Source organism: Hippopotamus amphibius, chromosome 4, assembly GCF_030028045.1.
Source record: "Hippopotamus amphibius kiboko isolate mHipAmp2 chromosome 4, mHipAmp2.hap2, whole genome shotgun sequence".
Lineage (NCBI taxonomy): Eukaryota > Metazoa > Chordata > Mammalia > Artiodactyla > Hippopotamidae > Hippopotamus > Hippopotamus amphibius.
In genome coordinates this window covers 173,361,619-173,380,387 of record NC_080189.1, presented here as the reverse complement: position 1 = coordinate 173,380,387, position 18,769 = coordinate 173,361,619, and the positions used below count along the sequence as shown (strand labels likewise).

At 44.9% G+C, this 18,769-nt stretch overlaps 1 protein-coding gene across 6 annotated transcripts in view; it reads left to right on the top strand.

The window, feature by feature from the left end:
* FOXN3 (forkhead box N3) overlaps positions 1–18,769 on the top strand; it is a 395,933-nt gene that overhangs the window by 112,358 nt on the left and 264,806 nt on the right. The window contains exon 1 of one of the 6 annotated variants that reach the window (XM_057733109.1): positions 944–963. The exons of 4 other annotated variants lie outside the window; for them this stretch is intronic. The gene's annotated coding sequence lies outside the window, so the exon portion shown is untranslated. Of the gene's footprint in view, positions 1–943; positions 964–18,769 lie in introns of those variants that run through there. One more of the 6 variants, XM_057733101.1, reaches the window with a different exon arrangement.

Here is an 18,769-nt window from a genome sequence, read left to right as displayed (position 1 = left end):
CATTTGTTTATTAAAAAACAAACAGACAACAAAAACCACAACCAAAGACCAGTTTGCTTGCAGAATAATATCAGACAGAAACCCATCTACTCAGGAGATTTTTGTTTGTTTGCTTGTTTTTTAATTTATTTATTGGCTGTGTTGGGTCTTCATTGCTGCGCACAGGCTTTCTCTAGTTGCTGGGAGCAGGCGCTACTCTTCGTTGCAGTATGGGGGCTTCTCATTGCTGTGACTTCGCTTGTTGCGGAGCACAGGCTCTAGGCACTCGGGCTTCAGTAGTTGTGGCACGTGGCTCAGTAGTTGTGGCGCACGGGCTTAGTTGCTCCAAGGCATGTGGGATCTTTCCGGACCCTGGATTGAACCCATGTCCCTTGCATTGGCAGGTGGATTCTTAACCACTGAGCCACCAGGGAAGTGCCAGGAGACGGTCTTAGTTTCTCTGGTTCCTGGCCTTCCTAATCAGTGTTCAAAACTGACCCCGTGGAATCAAAGGGAATAGTCCATAAAAAATAGACCAAATGTATCAGAATCATATATTGCATTGCTTGCTTCAAGAAACCCCCCAGAAAATTATACATGTGGTTTCTAAATGTACAAAGAAAACTAAAGGAATTCCATTATGAAAGAAAAATTAGACGGAAATTTCTAATCCTGTCTCATAAACAATATAGGAATAACTTTAAAATATTCTGCTTTAAGCATGCATTTAATTTGTGCTCTGGGAACCAAATCATGTTGCTAAGATAAAACATTCTAATAATGATTTATGTAAATTTATTTGTACAAAGTAATGGTGTCGTTGCCTATAGCAAATTGCTTGGAATATGAAATGACATTTATGAGGTCTTTTTTTTCCCCCTCTGAATGAATACAATGGAGAAAATAAGAGACTCCAGAAAGGAAGGAAGAAAACCGTGTTCCAAATGGAGTCTGAGGCCAGAAGAGGCAGAGACAGCTGGACAGGTTAGGGGCTGTGTAAATAGTCGAGAAACTCAATACAATATGTTTTCCTGTGACGGTCTCATTATTCGAGGCGTTTGTAAAGCCTTACAAAGAGTGTGTGTGTCAGATTCTTAGATGGCTAGAACCCTTTATTTTAGTGATCGTGAACTGCACAGACACCAAAGCTCTTTCAGAATAGCCGATGACAGATCACTCGTTGTCACGGTGCCCTGAGAGACAGGGTACTTACAACATGGGGTGCCAAGAGGCCAAACATAATTAAAAACCAGGCAATTAATCTCAGTTCCCAGTTACTTTAATGCCAAGGGAAGTTATGCTTGAGTCATAAATGGGGTCCAAACGTTAATAAACAAAACAGAAACTCTCCCAAGCACTGATTCATAGACCTACCTACAGGGAGTTTTCCTATGGCTGCCTAGGTAGCACGTTTGGCAATGGCTCTAAGATGTTTCCTGGAAACATTTCATTAAATGGAAATCCCCATGTATGTAACAGAGAGAGTGTCTGGATCTGTGCTTTGGCCTTGTAAATAAATGCCCAGTAGAATTTGCCAGAACCTGTACTATTTGGAAAAGGTATGATATTAACACCTTTGTTGTGGAAGGCATTTGATTTTTTTTTTTTCAAAGTACTTTTACTGTCTCACTTGGTCGCCACACATTTTTGGGAGGAAGGTAAGAGTTTGTATTGTGTATATAGAGAAATTGGGGGGCCACAGAGTCGCCAAGGAAGGTCACACAGCAAGACATGGCGGGGGACAACTTCCCCGCTAACGTCTGTCTCACTGTCATCACAGACTAACGCAGATGAAAGAGATTTGTGAACTTTGGTGGGCTTGCTTTATTTAAAACAAGATTAGAGTTTTGGTCCTCATAAATGATTTTGGAATCACACCAACTATCCTGAGAGCAGTGGCTTTGTCTAAGTGGACAGAATGACTGCTGTGGTGGTGCCAAGGCCTGAGGGCTGACATTAGGGCTCCTGAGAACTTTAAAACGGAGGAAAAACAATGCTGGCTTCTAGGAAAGAGCGGGTGGCCTGGGTTTTTAGCGGTACTGGTTAAAGGGCATGTACCATAAACACTGTGGCTTCTGGCAGGGTTACTTTTAGTGAAGTGACCCAAGGGTCCTAGGGTCAGGCAGTGGATGTTAGGGCAAGAATATTGGCCAGTTTCAGATTCTGTCCCTCCTCTTTCCAGCTGAATGACTTTGGGTGTGATTTCTGAGCTGTGGATTCCTAGAAAATAATGGAAGGTATCTGAGCCTCCATTTCCCCATCTGTAAAATGGGGATAATGATATTTACCTTCGAGAGTGGACGTGAGAGTAAAATAAAATAATCCTTATAAAATACTTGGCTCGGGAGAGGAGGGTTGCATGAAATAGGTGAAGGGGATTAAGAGATGCAGACTTCCAGCTATAAAATCAGTGTCACAGGAAAGTAAAATACAGCATAAGGAATAGAGTCAATAATACTGTGATAACTTTGCGTGGTGACAGATGGTTTTACTTGCCGTGGTGATCCTTTCGTAATGTATTCGATTGTCAGATCACTGTGTTGTACACCTGAAACTAACATAATGTTGTGTGTCAATACACTTCAATTTAAAAAAATAAATAAATAGAAGTAAAATACTTGGCACAGTGCTTGGCAGACAGTAAACACATTTTATGGTAGCTCTTAAAATGATTATAATTGTTATTACTTAAGAATGTATGGTCCTGACTGATCATTGGAAATGAGATTAAAATCTATCTTTCATTTAATGAGAAAGAATCAAAAAGACTTCTGTCAGTTTTTTTTAAATAAACTTATTTATTTTATTTATTTATTGGCTGCATTGGGTCTTCGTTGCTGCAGACAGGCTTTCTCTAGTTTCTGAGAGCTGGGGCTACTCTTCATTGTGGTGCGGGGACTTCTTATTTTAGTGGCTTCTCTTGTTGCAGAGCACGGGCTCTAGACACATGGGCTTCAGTAGTTGCAGCACACGGTTTCTAGAGCACAGGCTCAATAGTTGTGGTGCATGGGCCTAGTTGCTCCACGGCATGTGGGATCCTCCTGGAGCAGGGATTGAGCCTGTGTCCCCTGCATTGGCAGGCAGATTCTTAACCACTGTGCCACCTAGGAAGTCCTAAGTCAGTTGTTTCTATGTACTGAAAGAGAACGGGTAAATATGAGAGCTCATTCATTCATTAATTCATTCAACAAACAGTTCTTGATGTTGAAGGCCCTTTGCAAGCTGTTTGCCAGGGAGGGAGAGGCCAGATACAGAGCTCTGGTCTCAAGGGAGGAGGGAGATTTTTTTTACATACAGGCTCTGAGCTGGCCACTTGAACATATATGGTCTCTGTTTTCCAAGAATTCGGAAATTAAGCTGGTCTAGATCCTTAGTTGTTGCTGAACTAAGCCCTGGTTCAGGTCCGGACTCTGCAAGTTGGTTTCCTTCAGAATCATCATCTTGGCTGGCGGAAGAGTAGGTTTACATCAAGATGAATGGATGGAAATCTTTTGTCGTTTGCTCCTCCTGCTGTCTGCCTGCAAAAGAAGGCATTCACATTCTTTGCACATGTGTTCTTGGCCTTCGTGGGTCAGGCCCCTAGGCTGAAAGTGTGAATATACCGTTTTGTTAGAATTCATTTCCATTAGAAGCATACATACTGTGTACTTATCAAGGGTTGAAATGAATCCGATGTAAAATGCGTTGATTTGTCTTTTTTGAGATGGCCATATAGTTATATCACCTTAGAAAAGGTGTTTCACAGAAATTCTCTGAAGGAAGATAAGGAAATGTGAAACATTCTCAAGTGAAATTAGAAAAGTAAGTAATAATTCTCAGATCTGGGATCCAGTCTGTCTATTTCAGTGGTTCCTGGACACCAAGGGGCCTCCTGTGTAGAAGGCAGAGCGATTTTGGGTCTACTTGAGTTTACAGTTGATGGGATGTGAGGAGGAGAGAGGGGACAGACGAATATGTACAAATAAGTGTTCAAAGATGAACTTTTCCCCAGTCCAAGGCAAAGAGGAAAATAAGCTCAAGATAGTGAGTTCAGTATCCTTTACTTGGAAAAATAAAAAGTTGGCAACCTACGCCTCTCCCGAAACTATTTTTGAAATTTTATTGTGGTGCAAAATCACGATCTGGGAACCTCCCTGACTTGGCTTCTTTTCTCCTTGGTTCCCTCCTCACCTCCCTCTCTCTCCTCCATACTGGCTCCTACTACTGTTTACTGGAGGTCCACAGCCCACAGGCTTGTCCTCCTTATTAAACAGATTAGCAAGTATTAGAGGCATAGCAGCAATTAAGACTTTCTTCCTGCTTTAAGGAGGAGAAAATAAAGGCATTTGAAAAGATGAGTAGGCATCTGTCCACAGTGCTCTGGCTTAAGAATACACGGTCACACCTCTGTCTCCTGGTAGACATCTGGCAGGCCCTCTTCCCCCTGCAAAGGCAGAGGGTAAGCTGTTACTCTGGGAAAAAGTGCTATATTTTGCTGACTGTTTCCCTATAGTAGACATATTTATGTGACCAAGTTTATTTTACTGTCACTCTGGTATATGCATATGAACTCCCAAAATGGATATTAATCATTGGACATTAACCAGGGACCGAGTCTTTTGAGCCCAAACTCAGCACTGTGCTCAAATCTTGCAGTAGCCACGTAGCTCAGGTGAGGGGTTTTTGGTTTAATAGGATGGAGTTAGGTTCAAAGGAATAATTGCAACTCAGAGCAGGGGCATCTCACAGAGTCTGAAGAGGAAGAGCTGTTCTGAAGTTGATACTCCTTGAAAGAGAATGGCATCCAAATTGGCCTTGTTAATATCACAGCTCATGATGAAGGAGGAGAAGGCGCTTTTGTAAAGGGCATAATACACCCCCAAGCCCGGTCGAATGGCCTCTGAACAGTTGCACTTGTACGCAACACTCAGACCCTAGGAGAAGATGCTTGTTTGTGAGATGAATACATCTGACAGCAAGTAGGTTCAGCCCACTCTTTAGCATTTCTTTATTCTTGCGGGAAGCTGAGGAGACTTCCCTGCCTTTGACTTTTCCCCCCGAATACCAGAGGATATCATTACCTCAGAGAGAAAACATATTTTTCCAGGTGCACAAAAAGAGGCAGGAAATTGGTTGTCGTAGCTACTGGAAGGTCCACATGACACTTGCCAATTAGAATTTAACAGACTTTCTCTGTGGTTAGTTTGATCTGTGAACGGACAGCTTCTCTTCTGAATCAGTCTTGGGTGAACTGCTAGGAAAATTGGGCAATGCCGTTTGAGGACTGCATGATTTCTGAGTGTTCCGTGGGGGGCCCTCTAAGGTAAACAAGGAAATGGTTTGCTTTTTTGCAAAGTGGTGCGTGCCTGTGTGATAGGAAGCTAGGCGCTTGATAAATACTTTAAATACTGACGGCTTATTATTATGGCCTTTGACTTTATCCCTCACATGAAAGTACCTGAAACATTATAAGAATCTGTTGTGTGTATATGTGTATATTCATGTAATGTATATGTATATATAAATATATATGCAGTGTATGTGTAAAGAAACACATGATGTCATTTGATCCTGGGACAGTTTATAGGATTCATTGATTTCTTGTGGAACATCTAAATGATCCCCATTGTAAGTGGTTCCACTTTGGTATCATTCAGACTCCACTTCTTGTTTAGCTCTTCTTCCCGGGACATAGAAAGTAGCCTCTGGATGTGTGCGTGCTTAACTGAACAAAAATGTCAGCAACCTGCTATTTATTTTGTTAAACAGCTTGAGCAGAGATGTTTGGTCTGATTGCTGGAAATTGTTAGCTTATCACTGAACTGTCCTGATGATTCTTATTATTCAATTTGCATTGCTTACGATAATAATTATTACTACATAAAAGAGCATGATGTTTTATTTGTATAGTTCTTTCATTAATAATTTAATTGACTATTACATCCAAGCAGTTCTGCAACACACGCATCAAAGTTCTTAGAGATTGGCCCCGGGCACCTTGGGAAGTCAGAATTTAGATATAAATTGTAAGGCTTGAGGCATGGATACGGGTGGTAGGCAGGTCCTTTGGCCTTGACATCCAATGGGTTGGCTGTACGTTTCCCCTCATATTTATTTCCAGGCCTTTTTGTTGATTCACCGGCTGTAACTCTGATCTAGTCATTTTAACAACCTAAGAAATTAGATCATGGTATAATTATTTCGGTCACTAAAATGACTAGATTGATACTCATTTAGAGGTGAAAAAGGTAATGATGACTAAAACAATAAATCTGACCCCAAATGACTGAGTCAGTGGGTTCGTGTAAACAGAACGGTGTCTTTGGGGCCTGTTCTTTAGAAATGAGATTTTATTGGTCATAGCTTAGCCAGTGTTTCTGGACTACATTGCAACTGTGTGAGACGTATGTTTTGATATATTTGTTGTAGAAAAACTTTGTGGATTTTTTTTAGTGTAGGAGAGTACTGCAAGTTTGTTTTTTGTTTTTCGTTTTTTGAGATTATTTATTTATTTATTTTTGGCTGTGTTGGGTCTCCGTTCCTGCGTGGGCTTTCTCTAGTTGCGGTGAGCAGGGGTTACTCTTTGTTGTGGTGCTTGGGCTTCTCGTTGCCATGGCTTCACTTGTTGCGGAGCACAGGCTCTAGGCACGCGGGCTTCAGTAGCTGTGGCACATGGGTTCAGTAGTTGTGGCTCTCGGGCTCTAGAGCGCAGGCTCAGTAGTTGTGGCGCACGGGCTTAGTTGCTCTGTGGAATGTGAGATCTTCCTGGGCCAGGGCTCGAACCCTTGTCCACTGCATTGGCAGGCGGATTCTTTTTTTTTTTTTTTTTCATTGAAGTTTTGTTTTTCTTTTTTTCTTTAAGAACTCTTATTGAGATACAGTTGACATACAATAAACTGCATATAGTTAAAGTGTATAATTTGATGTTTTTTTTCTTATTAGTAATGTATATATGGCAATCCCAGTCTCCCAATTCATCCGCCTCCCCCCCCCACCCCCACACCGCACACGCTTTCCCCACTTGGTGTCCATATGTTTGTTCTCTACATCTGTGTCTCTATTTCTGGCAGGCGGATTCTTAACCAATGCACCACCAGGGAAGTCCCGCAAGTATTATTTTAATTCATGTTTTATATACTAAATAAAATGGTGAATTAAAATATGCCTTTGGATGCATGAGAAATGGGGTTGAACCTGACTCTGGTGGGTGTCAACCCACAGTGATGTTCGAGGAACTGCATTTTATTTTATTTTAGTTTAGTTTAGTTTAGTTTAGTTTAGTTTTTGGCTGCGCATGCGGCATGTGGAATCTTAGTTCCCTGACCAGGGATGGAACCCACCCCCCTGCCTTAGAAGCGCAGAGCCCTAACCACTGGACAACCAGGAAGTCCCAAGGAACTGCAGTTTAAAACTCTGGATTCAACAGGGAATGTGAGCCAACAAAGGAGTTCCCATTTGGCCAGCCCAGCTTGACATCTGGGAGGATTGAACGCACTCGTTGATCAAGAAAGTCATGCAGGAAATTTTCCATATCAGAAACTGGAGTTTCTTAAGATGATAGCCTTCTCCTCCACTGGTGGATGATGCACTTGGAGCAGGTTTTCATGTCTGGCCTTGCACCTGGGGCTCAGGAAAGGAATTGGAGGGTTCTGGGAATTGTCTGGGAGCTAAGTTTTAAAATTTACCTTAGGAAAGGAGTTTGGTTTCTCATAATTGAGATTTGTGTCCACATCTGTAATAAACAACTGAGTTCCTTGGACTGCGAACTCTACGGGGGCATAACCAGTTACTGATTTAGAAGAAGGTCATGTCCTGGCTAAGTGGTGGGTGTGCGCCACTCAGGGTAGACTAGGTTATAGGGTAACAAAACTCAGGGGCATAAAACAATGAAGGTTTATTTCTTGCTCACCCTGCGTATCTATTGATGTTGGTTGGGGACTCTGCTCTGAGTCACCCTTGTCCTCACTCCAGGATGGAGGGGAGGGAACATCACCAAGGCTGAGCGAAAGAAGAAAATGGTGAAGCACGTGCTGGCCCTTAAAGCTGTCCAGGAGTGACATGTGTCACTTGCACTCACATTTTATTGGCCAGGGCCAGTCATGTGGTCACATCTAACTTCAACAGGGTGGGAAAATGTTATACAATTGGGTCCTTGAAGGTGACAGAGCTGAAATATTTATAATGGCTGTACGATGCCCGCAGCACACACCTTCAGTATTACGGACAGAACTCTAGACACCTAGCTCAATGGAAGCAAGTGAGCAGAGCTTATGAGAGAGTTCTTTACATCCTTCAGCAGAATGGACCAGTCACCTGAAATGGGATTGCTTCATCTCATCAGTACTGTCCTTTCCAGAGACTGAACCAGGGAGGGCTCGGGGCTCTAGCCCCCCACACCCCACCCCAAACTCTCCATCGCACATACAACATAAGCCACTCAAGCAAGCATTCAGTGTCCTTGTTTTGCAGGTGGACCATCCATGGAGCCTCCCCAGCCATCCCCTTCCTGGCCATCCCTGTGCCCCCTCGTAGCTCCCACATACACCTTCTGGAGTGGCCACATTCCTTGGTTTCCCCTCTTGGATGTTCACTTTTATATTTCATCCTTTATATTTCATTTTCCTAAGTGGGCATCTGAAGGTTTCTTCTTACAAAGAGGAAGCCCACTTGATTGGGACATTGATGTGTGCGTATAGCCGGTGGTAGGGAGGTTGTTCCTCGCTCGCCAGGCTCAGGGAAGCTCCCATCGTCCTTGCCTCTGTTCTCTCTTCTGTCCGTCTCTGCCAGGCTGTTCCAGGGCGCTGACTTTAAGTCTCCCTGTTGGAACTGAACGCTTGGATCTGGGCTTGTGTTGTTGGTGTAACAATTTCCATCAGGGCCTTAGCTATGTTCTTCAAGGCCCCGAAAGGACTTTATATCCACACAAGAGAGCCTCACGGAGCCAGCAAATTCAGCTATCTGGAATATAGCCAGGAATTAGGGAGAAACAAAAAATATCTCAGAGAACAAAAGAGATTTCTCCAAATCCATACGCTAAACTTTAAGCTGATCCTTGCTGGTTTTGTGTTCTAAATGTAGTCACACTCTTAATTAACATGGTTGTCCTATTCTTGAGAAAACATAGGCACAAAGAGGTTAAATAATTTGCCTAAGGTCTCAAAGCTAGGAGTGGTAGAACAGGTTCTTGTGATTCTAGACTTAGAAGGATAATCAGTGTTTATGTTGGTAGCAGTGAGATAAGGAGACAGGTTGGACTGTATTTAACTTTTTTTTTTTTTTTTAAGAAAGTAGTAGGGAAATACATAATACTTGTAGGATGATTCCCTTCAAAATGGCCATGTTTATTTTTTAATTCTCATGTATGATGAGTATCAGTTGGCTGAGAAATTCCAGTAGGTGGAACTATGCTTCCTAATCTGCCAAAAGAATATGAAGTTACCGAGGTTCCCTTTGCTGAACATCTAGTTTAACTGCTGTATAAGCAGATGCTTATGAAATGTGTTTTTTGCACAGCAAGGTGAAACCTCAACTCGGTCTGTGTCATGATGATTAGCCTGGTCTGGTGTGCTTGGGTACCAGGTGGATGGCTTCAGGAATATCTGGGAGCAGGGGCAGACCCCACCCCCATGTCTGAGGATGGCTGCTTCCTATAGGAACATTCCTTCATGAGAGCCAATGGCGACCAGCCCGTTGACATACTCGAGATCCTACATTTGTGTTGAGCTTCATAGTTTTCAACAGTGTTGTGCTCACAATCTATTGTACTTAGCTTGAAACGACCCTGCAGGTTAGGCAAAGCAGCTATCAGCATCACTTCCATCATTCAGGTGAGGACAGTGAGGCTTAGAGGGAAGCACCCAAGGCCACAGCACCAGTGAGACCCATAATCTGAGCCCCTCACCTAGACCGGGTGCTTCGTGAAGACCTGCCCACGGGACGTGACCAGAGATCCTTTCCCTACTCGAAGGAGCTTTCTTTCCCTGTTAATAAAGTCCAGTCCAGTTCCACAGAGAAGGAGAAAGAGGAATGTGAAGGTCCAAGTCACAGCACGAACCACTTTGCTCTCAGACAGAACAGCATTTGAGATGACAAGAGCAGGAGAAATAACACCTTGGAACCTCAGGCAGTTTAGAGGCAAGGCTTTGTGTATTTGAGCTGCAGTCAGCAGCCCTCCAGTTGGAGAAGCCCCCACAGCCCTGCTTCCTGGGCCGAGGACAAGGCTGAGACTTCCCTGTCAGGCAGGGGAAACATGTGCCTTGGCATTTTGGGTCCCAGGAGAGGCTGTCACCCTAACCCAGGCATTGGAGAGCCACCTGCCTACCCAGCCAGTGTGCCCTGAATGGGGGAAAGAAGTTTGTCCGTTGGTTTTCAGACTCTCCTCCTGGTGCTGGGGGTCAGGGCATCCTTGGGGTGGTCCCAAATCTGAGATCTGGTCCAGGCTTGTCTGTATAACTAGCTCAGGGTTAGACTTTAAGCCAGTTAGGGGATGTGGGTGTCTATTTTCTCTGTAAATTAAAGAGTTCTCAACCTCACTCATAATTTAAAAGGCTCAAATCAAAACAACAAGGAGATACCATTTGTCACTTGTCTGACTGGTAAATATTTAAAAATTTGAGAATATCCAATTTTGGGCTGGAGCTGGGAGATAGACACCCTCTGTCTGTTTTCCTGGCGGGATGCATCAGTGGAGCGTCTTGGGAGGGCATTTGGCAATATCTATCTAAAGCATTGACCCAGCACGTTCACCCTCCAGAGTGTATGCTATGGATCTACTCACCAAAGTATCGGAAACTGGTGAATGGGAATATTGATATGGTTCATAATAGCGACAGCAAAAAATTAGATACTATCTCAATACCCATCCCTTGGGGACCGGGTAGGTGTTTATCCTTGGCAGACAAGTGTATATCCTTGGCACACTGGGCAGCATTTAAATAGGAAGACATGAAAAGGGTGCCAAGATATAATGATAATAAGTAACAATAATACATGTTTTTTTAGTGCCGTCTACATTCTGATTCGTTTACATGTATTGACTCACCTGTTCCCGTTTTACACATGAAAAAGCCGAGGCACGGTGAGGTTAAATAATCTGCTCAAGATCATAATATAATCAGAAAGTAGCAGGCTGGGGGCATGGGGTACAAAGCTAGTATTTTGGTTTGAGGACTTTGTTCATTGCCTTTTGTCTTAGTCTGTTCAAGCTGCTATAGCAAAATCCCACAGGCTGGGTGGCTTATAAACAACAGAAATGCATTTCTCACAGCTCTGGAGGCTGGAAGTGTAAGATCAAGGTATCAGCACAGCCTAGTGAGGACCCTCTTCTGGGTTGCAGACTTGTATTCTCACCTGGTGGGAGGGGCTAGGGAACTCTGCGGGGTCTCTTTTATAAGAGCGCTACTCCTAGTTATAAGGGCTCCATCCTCATGACCTCATCACCTCCCAAAGGCCTCACCTCCTAATACCATTACATTGGATGTTAGGATTTGGGGGGACACAATTGTTCAGACCATAGCACCTTTTGAAGTGAGAAAAAAAAAGCAAGTTTCAGGAATGTAGGGTCCTATTTATGTTAAAAAAATCAAGTCATATATGTATAGAGTTATGTGTATGCATATATGTGCTTATATTTTCATACTTATTTTTGGCAGGTAACACAAGATAAACGTAGGGAGGACTGAGGGTTCAAGGTGGGAGGGAAGGCAACTTTTTTAAAATACATTCCTTTACTGTTTAGTCTTAAAAACAAAAAACAAAGGGTGCATCTAGCACTTTTATTTTTTAAGGTTTACATGGGCCTAATTTGTTTAGGTGGTGCAGCTAGGGACCATTTACATTTTCCTTAAATTTTTCCATATTTAGATATTAGCTAGTAAATAATTGTATTTTTAAATGAAAAGCTTGGACATAACCCTCTCTGGGAGCCCCTGCCAGATTAGAAATGTACTGATTGCATTTGTTGAGCAGGAACCCAGCCCTGTTACTTAAGTAACAGGTAATGAAACCGTGTTCTCTGCCCACAAAGCGCTTAGCGTTGGAGCAGGTGGTGATGGATGGCAGTAAACATACCTGGAACAGGTAAGGTTTCTAGGATCACACCATTCTCTGCTGGAGGCTGGCTTGTCTTGCTGGGCCAGCACTCATTTTCTTCTGCAGCTGAGAGTTGTGTCTGAAGCTGGGGTGGTGAGAGCGCCTGCGAGAAGTGGCCCGTGAATGCAGCTGCCTGTGCTTGAGAGCCCCGGGCAGAGTCCAGCCTGGGTGGATTCTTCTAAGCTGGCATTATTACCACCAGCAGCAGCGACGTACCAACACTGAGCGCCAGCTCTTACTTTGTGCCAAGCCTGTGATCGTCTCTTCATGTGTGATCGTTGTTTTTCTCCCCATTCTTTAGATGAAGATTCAGAGGTGCCCCCCTTGCTTCTGCCTTAGTTTTCAGTGATGACAACAGTGGGCCCTCCACCATGATGCTGCCCCGGGGGCTCAGCATGGTGACTGGAATAATCATTGAACTGAGAAAACTCGAAGAGAGGAGTCAAGATTCTTGCTCAGCTGTCCCAAGCCACTTGTAATTTTCTATCTCATATTAAAGGATTTGCTTGAATTGGGGGGACCTTGCGTCTTGCAGTCCCTCATGACAGTCTGTACGTGCCTCCCAGCTCTTACCACACTGTCGAGTAACTTCTGTTACAGGCTGTGTCCTTAACTAGGTGTGGGTTCCTGATGGGCTAGGTCTCGATTCATCCTGCCGATCTAAGTGCCTAGCACTGGCCTTTAATTAAGACTCCAGGAACGTTTCCAGCATGGCTAGAACTAGTGCTTGCGGGCAGGTCAGTTGTCTTAACAGTCAAGAGGCACCAGAAAGCAAGTGGTGTAAAAAGCACATCCTCTACACTTGTCATCACTTGGAATATTGATGAGGAAGAGGAGAAAGAAGTGGAGTTTCCTTTTGGGTTTGGCAAAGTTGTGTTTGGTAGCAGAATGGCTGCCCCCGGGGAGCTGAATATGTTAGATATTCCCTTCTCAGTTTGCTTTAAGCAGAGTGACTTATATGCCTCAGTGAACTGAGTTGTGATTAAAGGGGGTGGGGGGAGGGCACAGACACAGAAGAAAAAGAGATGAAAAGGAGGAAAAATAAGTAAAGGCGATGGACCAGAGGCACTGGGAAGCCACTAGAGGTTGGAGCACCAGGGAGGCTCCTGAGCTGGGCAGGGGGGTGGGGGGCGGGGGGTAGGTAGGCCCTGCTTGCGGCCTGGGTGCCCAGCAGTGTTCACATTGAGATTCACTTCAGGGCAGCCAGTAGAGACTCGTGTGTGTGTGTGTGTGTGTGTGTGTGTGTGTGTGTACACGAGCATCATTTATAAAAATGAATAAAGGAAATGAGATGGGGACCACCCTCACATTCTACCCGAATAATCAGCCTGTAAAAAGAACACTGTATGAAAACCTGAAAGTTGAAATAGTGTTTAAGACTAACCTTATGATCAATCCAGAATGATGCTCTAAGCCTATTGCATCTGGGTAGCTCCAGAGTTGAGGTTTAAGTGGGAAATTCCCAGAGTGTCCCCCAGTCTGTAGCACCAACGGATCCTCATCTATAGAGGAGAATGGAATGTGACCTCTCAGGGCCCGGAATGATAAACAGCTCAGGTTGCAGGTGTTAGATCCGTCTTCACAGTCTTTGCAACGCTTAAATCTGTGAGTTTCAGGGAGCCCCTTTTGCATGTGGTTGGTGGTATAAAACACATCTCGTGTAGCCATCTTGCTGACCTTACTGAAGAGTTCGGCAAGAGGGTGGAGCCCACTTCAAAAACTAAGTGAAGGAAGATTTCACAGCAAGGATTTCTGGGAAGGGGGACTCAGTGTTTTCCAGGTGTTGCTAGAAAACTCAGCCATGTGTATGTGACACCAGGACTGCCTTTTAGTGGGCTGGGAGGATGGGAGCTCTTGGCCACGATTTGAGAAAGGCTGAATGCAAGAACATCAGACACTTGAACTGCCTCTAAACTCCAAGTTAGCATAAGAGCTCCCCAGGTCTGGGAAACGGCAGGAAGATAGAGGCATCTCGTAGCCCCTCCCATGCATGATCCTTCCTTATTATTTGGTGCCCCCACACCCGCTCAGCTGATGGAATCAGGAGAAGCCTGGGATCTGTTCCGTCTGCACTACTCGGCTGGACCGTGGCCGGGAGACCCATAGTCCTGCCTATCTCTGATGCCCCAGGCATAGGTCCACAGCAAAACCATCACAGGAGCCTCAACTTCTTACGTTCCTGGAGTAGTGATGCCATGTCCCGGCCCCAGTGGCTGAGGCTAGAATAAAGGTCTCGGGATGCTCCTGTGGGGTAAAGATTTTCTTGAAATACGCTCTCTGCTGTGGAAGAACCAAAGGCTATGTGAATAACTTGAACCCGGTGTACTTGGCTAGGAAGATCTGTTATGGGTAAGAACTGGTCGCTCCAAGACTGCCCAACTTGTGGCCTTCTGAAATGAGGGCTGAGGTGCAGATTTTTAGTTTTAAACCTGCCCTCCTAGAATTTCCTAATAACTTTCCAGGTCTCTTCTCCTTCAACAGTGCTGGTCCAGCTTGGTGGTGGGCATGACAGAAAAAAGAAATTCTTCAGGAGTGTATCTCTTATGAGGTGGATTTTGACAGACAGCATTAGCCATATTCCTTAACATCCCAGTCTGATGTATTTGACATTGGATGAAGTTTCCAGTATCAGGGGTTTCCGTAAGGAAGAAAGAGGAGGAACTTGACTTCTGTCTGCATGGTTGGGAGAGCTCACCAAAGTGGCCCTCCCTGCAATGGAGGGGTCTGCCCCAAAGGGGCAAGGGTTCCTACGTCTCCCCTGATCAATTTTAAGTAGCCCCCAGCTAGTAAGAATCAGAACTATGGAGACATAGTCTCTAAGCTCCCCGCCGAATTAATTAGGAAGCACTCATTAGTGAAAAAAGTAGACGTTTACAGATCTTATTTTATCAGACAGAGAGCTGATTATCGAGAGCGGAAGTTCATGGGCAGAGCCAGTCTCTCCCGTTCTCTGTCATGACTTCTGCACTACTCATGGTAGGTCACCAACTTCCTACAAGTACAGATGAGGGCCTGGATGCCACTTAGGTTTTCTTTCATGCTGGTTCTCACTACTGAAGCACCCTTTTTACCCCATTCCTAGTTTGACTTTAAAAAAACCTATCCATCTTTCCATGTCTGTCTAGACAGTTGCTCACTAGACATCTTTCCTGATTGCACCAGCTCTTGGGGTGTCTGTTTCCTTTGGCACCTACTCCAGACATCATATTGTATGTTTCAAGTCGTTTCTGACGAGTCGTAATTAAAGTGCTATATTTTGTAAAGGACTTGTTTGTTATTATAATTTTTTTTTATTAGGAAGGCTTTAAGGCTAATAACATCACTTAGCATTGGTTTCTGATACACTTTCTTTATAAATTAATGTGTCCATTATTCATCTAAAAATATTTCTCAAATACTGTGGGCCTGGATATGCTGGTACTGGGACACAGTGGTAAACATGTGGCTGAGGTCCCAGCTCCTGTGGCATCTGCATTCTGGTGGGAAAAGACAGGTGACAGACAGACAAGAGATTTCTGATTGTGATCCATGCGCTGAAGGAGGTAAATAAGCTTGTGAGAAAGTGGCTGTGGTGCTGGTGGTCTGGGAAGACACTCAGCGGGAGAACATCACAGCTGAGACCTGAGGGAGGGAAGGAAGAGGGAAAGAGAGGCTGGAATTGTCCCTAACCTGGGAGTGTCAGGTGGGTGTCAGATGGGAACACGATGGGGTCCCCGCAGCGGGGAGGCTACAAGCCCTCACCTCAGCTGCTCATTTGGTACCTGGAACTTCTTGCCTTTTCTGTTTGGTTTATTTTATGAAAATTTTTGTTTGGAAATAATCAGATTCAGAAGCTGCAAAAATAGCGTAGCGAGGACCCATACATCCTTCCTCTGACTTCCCCCGTGATAACATCTTACATAACTTCAGTATATCATTAAAACCAGAAAATTGACATTGGTACAATACTATTCATTAGACCTTATTTAGAGGATTTCACTAGCTTTTGTATGTACTCATTGCGTAGAAAGGACTTGCCTGTGTGTGTGTGTTAATTTTTAATGTGCACATTTCTTCACCTTTTTTTAGAGATATTTAATTTTAATTAATTAACCAATTGATTAATTTATGGCAGCATTGAGTCTTCACTGCTGCATGAGGGCTGTCTCTAGTTGTGGTGAGCAGGGGCTACTCTTCGTTGCAGTGCGCAGGCTTCTTGGTGGGGTGGCTTCTCTTGTTGCAGAGCACAGGCTCTAAGCGTGCAAGTTTCAGTAGTTGCAGCACGGGGGCTCAGTAGTTGTGGCACACAGGCTTAGTTGCTCTGTGGCATGTGGGATCTTCCCGGACCAGGGATGAAACCCATGTTCCCTGCATTGGCAGGTGGATTCTTAACCACTGGGCCACAAGGGAAGTCCTCTTCATCTCTTTTAAACTTAGTTTGCTCATTGTTTCAGGAGTATCTAATTTACTTATTCAGTGAACATTAATTAACACCTATCGCATTATCAGTTCTGTGTTGGATTCTGGAGATACAGGATGAATGATACCAAAGCAGAGGGTGTCAAGGGGGCTCAGTGATTGGTCAAGACAGTCTATCCAGAGAAAGTGTTGGAGTGAGCCTGGTGAGGTCTGGATGAGAGAAACGATGGCTGATCCTGGAAGTGCCAGAGTCCAGAAGAGGGTGAAGTCAGCTAGGATAGGTTAGCAGGTTTAAAGTATGAGGGGCCCTGAGTGCCCCTGGAGGTCTGGGGCTCGATGCCTCTGTGCAGATTACCCGCTTCATAGCCGAGGTGAGAACTCAGAGAATGACTGTAATTGATTGAAAACTCTACTTAATGTATCTTCTGTCTGATCCATCGTTTTGAGCAACAAAGGCAACGTCTACTACGTGCAGATCTGACCTGGGAGAGCCTCCTGGACGCCGCCCAGCCAGGTCCCCGCCTCCCAGGCGGAGCTCAGAGTAACCAGAAGCAAGAAGAGAAGCCTGTTCACTATCCACTCTGACAAACAGTGTTTCACTGTGAAGTGCCCATGTTTGCATATCATTGACATTTGTTGTACACAAAGAAACGAGATGTTGGATGCTATTTAGATGTTTCCTTCAATTTGAAGAGGGAGAGAGGTGCCTGTTGATTACTGGTTCCACACAGATTAAACAGTACCCACCCACCAAAAAGGAATGTGCACATTTGATCAAAACGTCTAGTACTTGGCTCTGACCTTTTTGAGCTTGTCGTTTTCAGGCGGTAACCCTGTTAGACACAGCCTGCGCTGCTCCTCTGGAACGCTCAGGGAAGAAGATCTAACGAGAATGTCCCTGTCTTTTAGAACAACATGCAAGAAAAAGAAGTCCATCACCCTGCTCCCCCCATCTCCCCATCAAGAAGTAGCTTGGCTTTCTAGAGAAAGGAAAGTGAACAGTAGACCTCAGATAAGTGTGCCATGGGCTCCCGGGAGAATTCCAGCCCGGGCTGAGCTGCCAGGGTCCTCTCAGCATCCTCAGCCCCTGTCTGGCAGAGTTTACAGTCTTCCCCTCCTATGGGGCTGACAGTTCTGAATCGGATGTCACCCTGTCCAGATGTACACCCCACTCGCTCATCACACGGTCCCTGTTGAGCTGTTTGTCCGGTCTTGGGCACAGGTCGCTGAATGCAGCCCTCTGTGGGGACTCTGATACCGTACAGGCAATTCCCTTCCTAGCAAAGGCTTCTGGGTTTCATGATGCTTGTGACGGGCCCGCCTCTTCAATCCAGTCGGCACTTGCACAGGCAGGAGAGGCCAGGAAAACGGTGGCTGACGGGAGTGAGAAGGGGCGTGCTCCTGGTCGTGTTGTGTACAGAGTGTGTGTCGAAGGTGCCCCAGGCGGGAGGTGGAGCTGGACCGGGCTATGGCCTAGATAATCCTACAGTCTCTTCCAGATCGAATACGCCATCATCGTACACCAAAGGCTGGTGGTTTGGATGCAGATTTAAATTCCCTCTGATTAAGAGGGTGCATTTTATGATGCAGCTCCTCAGTGATCGCCAAGCAATAGTTTAGGAGTTTTCTTTCTAAGGTTTCTCAAGCTTTTACTGGTCCAAAGTAGCAACAGTGTCATTGTCATTTTAAGTCACCATAAGGTCGCTTAAAACAGCCCTGTTGCTTTTTTTTTTTTAAATATCTGTTTTGGCTGCACCATGAGGCATGCCGGACCTTATAGTTCCCTGACCAGGGGTCGAACCCGAGCCCCCTGCAGTGGAAGCACTGAGTCTTAACCACTGGACTGCCAGGAAAGTTGCCCCCGTACCGCTCCCCCTTTTCTTTTTTAAAAATTTTTTTCGTCCTGTTGCTTCTTGAAAGAATCCATCCTGCACACAACTCTTTGCTGAACCCCAAATTCGGAGAGCCGACTGATAACCTGTGATTCGGAGACCAAAATGTTGACATTCTCTTAAAGCAGGGACATACCAGCGTAGCCTTCTTACCAGAGGAGCCGCACGGGGTAAGCAGCAGAGAATTACTTTTTCTGGTCTGTTTGGAGAGCTTGCCAACGAAATTTGTTTCTTTTTGTCCTTTTCCGCTCAGCAAATGTCGACTTTGACTCTTGGCTGTGAGTGGGGCTGGAATGAGCGTGGCAAATCTCTGTTTAAGGGCTTTATCTTCTCCCGGGCCAGATCGGCCAGAACTTTCTGCTGCCATCATTGACTGGGACCTGGAGGGGGTCTCGAACGCTCTGTTCCCTGTGGCTCACACGGGGCCAGCC